Consider the following 5,651-nt stretch of genomic DNA (forward strand, 5'->3'; position numbering starts at 1 on the left):
CGGTGGCTCACGCCTGCCATCCCAGCACTTTGGGAGGCCAAGGTGGGCAGGTTGCTTGAGGTCAGGAGTTCAAGGCCAGCCTGCAACATAGTGAAACCTCGTCTCTACTAAAAATACAAAATTTAGCCAGGTGTGGTGGCACGTGCCTGTAATCCCAGCCACTGAGGAGGCTGAGGCACTAGAATCCCTTGAACCTGGGAGGCGGAGAATCCAGTGAGCCAAGATCACGCCAATGTATTCCAGCGTGGGTGACAGAGTGAGATGATCTCAAAAAAAAAAAAAAAAAGGCCGGGCGCGGTGGCTCAAGCCTGTAATCCTAGCACTTTGGGAGGCCGAGACGGGCGGATCACGAGGTCAGGAGATCGAGACCATCCTGGCTAACGCAGTGAAACCCCGTCTCTACTAAAAAATACAAAAAACTAGCCGGGCGAGGTGGCGGGCGCCTGTAGTCCCAGCTACTGGGGAGGCTGAGGCAGGAGAATGGCGTGAACCCAGGAGGCGGAGCTTGCAGTGAGCTGAGATCCAGCCACTGCACTCCAGCCTGGGCCACAGAGCAAGACTCCGTCTCAAAAAAAAAAAAAAAAAAACTATTCCGGCTGGGCGCAGTGGCTCACGCCTGTAATCCCAGCACTTTGGGAGGCCGAGACGGGTGGATCACGAGGTCAGGAGATCGAGACCATCCTGGCTAACACCGTGAAATCCCGTCTCTACTAAAAAATACAAAAAATTAGCCAGGCGTGGTGGCGGGAGCCTGTAGTTCCAGCTACTGGGGATGCTGATGCAGGAGAATGGCGTGAACCCAGGAGGCGGAGCTTGCAGTGAGCCAGGATGGCGCCACTGCACTCCAGCCTGGGGGACAGAGCGAGACTCCATCTCAAAAAAAAAAAAAAAAAGCTGTTCCTCAGATCAAGTATAAGGCACCCATCTGAGGTGCCCTCACCCTCAGCCGAGCCCTGCCCGTCTCCATCCCACCCCAATCCAAAGGAACAAACAGAATCTTAGATCACAGGCTCCTGACTAGAGTGGAGAGGAGAAGACTGGAGGGGTCCAGTGCCTGGAATTGCCCCACTGTCCTTTCCCAGAAGGAATCCTGGGTTCCAGCATCTTTGGCCATGCGGGTGCCCCGCCCCCCACCTGATCCACCTGCCAGACGCCCCGCATCCCGGGGTCATGCCACTGCACTCCAGCCTGGGCAACAGAGTGAGATTTCTATGTCAAAGCATAGAGTGCACAAAAGGAGTATCTGAAAGGAAAGTCACCTGTTATAAATAATGGGGGGATTGGCCAGACGCGGTGGCTCACGCCTATAATCCCAGCGCTTTGGGAGGCCGAGGTGGCGGATCACCTGAGGTTGGGAGTTCGAGACCAGCCTGACCAACATGGAGAAACCCCGTCTCTACTAAAAATACAAAATTAGCTGGGCCTAGTGACACATACCTGTAGTCCCAGCTACTGGGGAGGCTGAGGCGGGAGAATCGCTTGAACCCCGGAGGCAGAGGTTGCGGTGAGCCAAGACTGAGCCATTGCACTCCAGCCTGGGCAACAAGAGGGAAACTCCATCTCAAAAATAATAATAATAAATAAATAAATAAATACTGGGGGACTTAAAGGTGAAACTCCAGGCTGCCAGCAATGCTGCCCCCCCACATCCTATGGAGCCCTCAGAACCTGGCACCCTCTACACCGAAATCATCCACCCAACCAACAAATGTGCATTAAGTGGGGTGTGGTGGTGTGCACCTGTAATCCCAGCTACTCAGGGAACTGAGACGGGAGGGTCACTTGAGCCCCTCAGTTGGAGGCTTCCGTGAGCCGTGATCATACCACTGCACTCCAGCCTGGGCAACAGAATGAGACCTTGTTTCTAAAGATAAAATTAAAAATAAATAAACATGCATTAAACACCTACCATGCATTGGGCTCTGGAAAGATGCTGGGAATATCCAGATAAATAAGTTATGGTTCTTGCCTTCAAGAAGTCCCCAGGTCGGCTGGGCACAGTAGCTCATGCCTGTAATCCCTGTACTTGGGGAGGCCAAGTCAGGCGGATCACAAGGTCAGAAGTTCGAGACCAGCCTGACCAACACCGTGAAACCTCGTCTCTACTAAAAATACAAAAATGAGCCGGGTGTGGTGACGCATGCCTATAACCCCAGCTACTTGGGAGGCTGAGGTAGGAGAATCACTTGAATCTGACAGGTAGAGGTTGCAGTGAGCTGAGATCACGTCACTGCACTCCAGCCTGGGCGACAGAGCAAGACTCTGTCTTTAAAAAAAAAAGGCCAGGCGCAGTGGCTCATGCCTGCCAGCACTTTAGGAGGCTGAGGCGCGTCATGGATCACGAGGTCAAGAGATCGAGATCATCCTGGCCAACATGGTGAAACCCTGTCTCTACTAAAAATACAAAAAAATTAGCTGGGCGTGGTGGCTCGTGCCTGTATTCTCAGCTACTTGAGAGGCTGAGGCAGGAGAATGGCTTGAACCTGGAAGGCGGAGCTCGCAGTGTGCCAAGATCGTGCCACTGCGCTCCAGACGGGTGACAGAGCGAGACCCCGTCTCAAAAAAAAAAAAAACAAAGTCCCCAGGTCTAGCGGCTGGACTCCTCACCCAAGACCCAGACATCCCAGTACGGCCAAGAGGGTCTCAGTTTATGCCTATTGCCCCTGTGTCATTATTAATAGGGTCCACTTGCACTCTCAAAAGTGTTCTGGTTTTAACGATAAACTATGCAATCACCTTAACCATAGCACATTGTTATAGGCAATGGTGGAAATAGCTGGGGAAAGTGGGAGCATGTGCTGTTAAGACTATGATGGAGGCCGGGCGCGTTGGCTCACGCCTGTAATCCCAGCACTATGGGAGGCCAAGGCAGGCAGGTCACCTGAGGTCAGGAGTTCGAGACCAGCCTGGCCAACATGGTGAAACCCCATCTCTACTAAAAATACAAAAATTAGCCAGGCATGGTGGTGGGTGCCTGTAATCCCAGCCACTTGAGAGGCTGAGGCAGGAGAATCGCTTGAACCCGAGAGGCGGAGGTTGCAGTGAGTTGAGATTGTGCCACTGTACTTCAACATGGGCTATACAGCGAGACTCAGTCTCAAAAAAAAAAAAAAGAAAAGAAAAGAAAAAAAGAGGACTATAATGAAAAGACTTTGGTGGAAGCAGTGTGAAAGCAAGAATCAGTCTGCTTACTGTGTAGTCAGAGGTCAGACCACCAGCCTACAGAGAATGTGATCAGAGGATGATTTTTTTTCTTTCTTTTCTTTTCTTTCTTTTTTTTTTTTTTTGAGACGGAGTCTTGCTCTGTTGGCCAGGCTGGAGTGCAGTGACACTATCTCTGCTCACTGCAAGCTCCGCCTCCCGGGTTCACGCCATTCTCCTGCCTCAGCCTCCTGAGTAGCTAGGACTACAGGCACCCACTAACACGCCCGGCTAATATTTTTTGTTTTTTTTAGTAGAAATGGGGTTTCACTGTGTTAGCCACGATGGTCTCATATCCTGATCTCGTGATCCGCCCACCTCAGCCTCCCAAAGTGCTGGGATTACAGGCGTGAGCCCCTGCGCCCAGTCTTTTTTTTCTTCTTTTGAGACAGGGTCTTGCTCTGTTGCCCAGGCTGCAGAGCAGTGGCGCGATCCTGCAGCCTCGACCCCTTGGGCTCAAGTGATCCTCCTACCCCAGCCTTCTGAGTAGCGGGGACTACAGGTGCACACCACCACACCCAGCTAATTTTTGTATTTTTTGTAGAGATGAGGTGTTGCCATGTTGCCGAGGCTGGTCTCCAACTCCTGAGCTCATACAATCTGCTCTCCTCAGCCTCTTAAAGTGTTGGCATTACAGGCGTGAGCCTCTACCCTCGGCTGGATGATACTTTTTATACGTGTCTGTTTCTCTAACCCCAGGCTTGCTGCTCTTCCCCAACCCCCAGGGTTAAAACGGAGCTTCCTATTATGAGTAGCATTACCAACATGCGAGGGCTTCCAATTTTATATATATATATACACACTTGTTTTTTCTTTTTTGAGATGGAGTTTCCCTCTTGTTGCCCAGGCTGGAGTGCAATGGCGTGATCTCGGCTCACGGCAACCTCCGCCTCCTGGGTTCAAGGGATTCTCCTGACTCAGCCTCCCGAGTAGCTGGGATTACAGGCATGTGCCTCCACGCCCAGCTAATTTTTTTGCATTTTTTAATAGAGACGGGGTTTCTCCATGTTGGTCAGGCTGGTCTTGAACTCCCGACCTCAGGTGATCTGTCCACCTCGACCTCCCAAAGTGCTGGGATTACAGGCGTGAGCCACTGCGTCCGGCCTTTTTTTTTTTTTTTTTTTAAGACACTCTCTCTGTCACCCAGGCAAGGGTGCAGTGGTGCGATCATAGCTCACCGCAGCTTGGAACTCCTGGGCTCAATCTGAGCCGTTCTGAATGATCCTCTCACCTCTGCTCCCGAGTAGCTGGGACTACAGGCGCGTGCCACCACACCTGGCTTTAAAAAAAGCCAGGTATTTTTTGTAGAGATGGGGGTTTTGAAATGTTGCCCAGGCTGGTCTCAAACTTCTGAACTCAAGTAATCCGCCCACCTCGGCCTCCCAAAGTGTTAGGATTACAAGCGTGAGCCGCCAGGCCGAGAAGAATCTTACCACTTCCCATTTTCCTTCCTCCCGTTTAAATGCTCACGTCACATCGCTGACCTTCCTCACCACGTGCTCTGCAGGACAAGGTCGGCTTTCCTTTGCAATTCATGCGAGGCCCTCGCTGGGGCCCTCCCAGTCCACCCTCTGAAGCTTCCCAGGTCCCATTAGAGCTTGACAAACGCTCCTAAGGGAAAACGCCTCAGGTGCTTCACAAAAGCCCCCTGGGGCCTGGGCGCTCTCCGCCTGGAGCACTTCAACCCACTGCAAGACCTGGTTCCAATGTCCCCTCAGCAGCATTCTCTGACCTCACTGCTCAGTCCCCGCCAAGCCCAGCCAAGTGAAAAATACGAGCTACTGTAAAGCGTCCTGGCTGTGGATGGAGTCGGACCCGGCTCTGTCCCTCGCTCTGTGTGACCTTGGTCTTGGCCTCCTCCACTGTCACATGAGGACACCAGCCTGGAGGTGAGGACCCATGGGTCGAGGACGCGAGTAGGGAGCCCGTTCTGGCTCGGAACACAGTTTGGCGGGTCCATTCTGACTTTTGATCCCCATTTGCCATGTCCCGCCCTCGCCTCTCGTGCCTGTGCCCTAAGCGACTCTCCACTCCCTCAGTAATCCCGCCGCACCCATTAGGCGGGAAAGGGCCTGCCCGGTGGGGAGGGCGCTGAGGGTCACGCGAACACCGCAGATGACAGACTGCGCGGTCATTTAGCAAATTTGCAAAAGAAAACAGGGGATCATTGGGCAAGGGAGGGTTAGCCATGGCCGACCCAACCAGTCTCCACCCAAGGTCACAGTGCCCGCCCGACGGGCAGCGAGCGGCAGGGAGTCTCCCCGAGGCCCCGCCCCGAGAGGGCGCCCAGCTTCCCTGGGCCTTGAGTCAGGGTGCGTTGCCTTTAAGACGTTTGGGAAAGTCACCGCGTCCGTGGGCGGGGAACGAGGCGCGACGCGTTTTGTCCCTCGCGGGCTGCCGTGGGCCGGGCCGGGCGCGAGGGCGGGACAGGGGAACGGCGGGGGGTCAAA

This window comes from Trachypithecus francoisi, unplaced genomic scaffold (assembly GCF_009764315.1).
Source record: "Trachypithecus francoisi isolate TF-2019V2 unplaced genomic scaffold, Tfra_2.0 Lachesis_group20, whole genome shotgun sequence".
Classification (NCBI taxonomy): Eukaryota; Metazoa; Chordata; class Mammalia; order Primates; family Cercopithecidae; genus Trachypithecus; species Trachypithecus francoisi.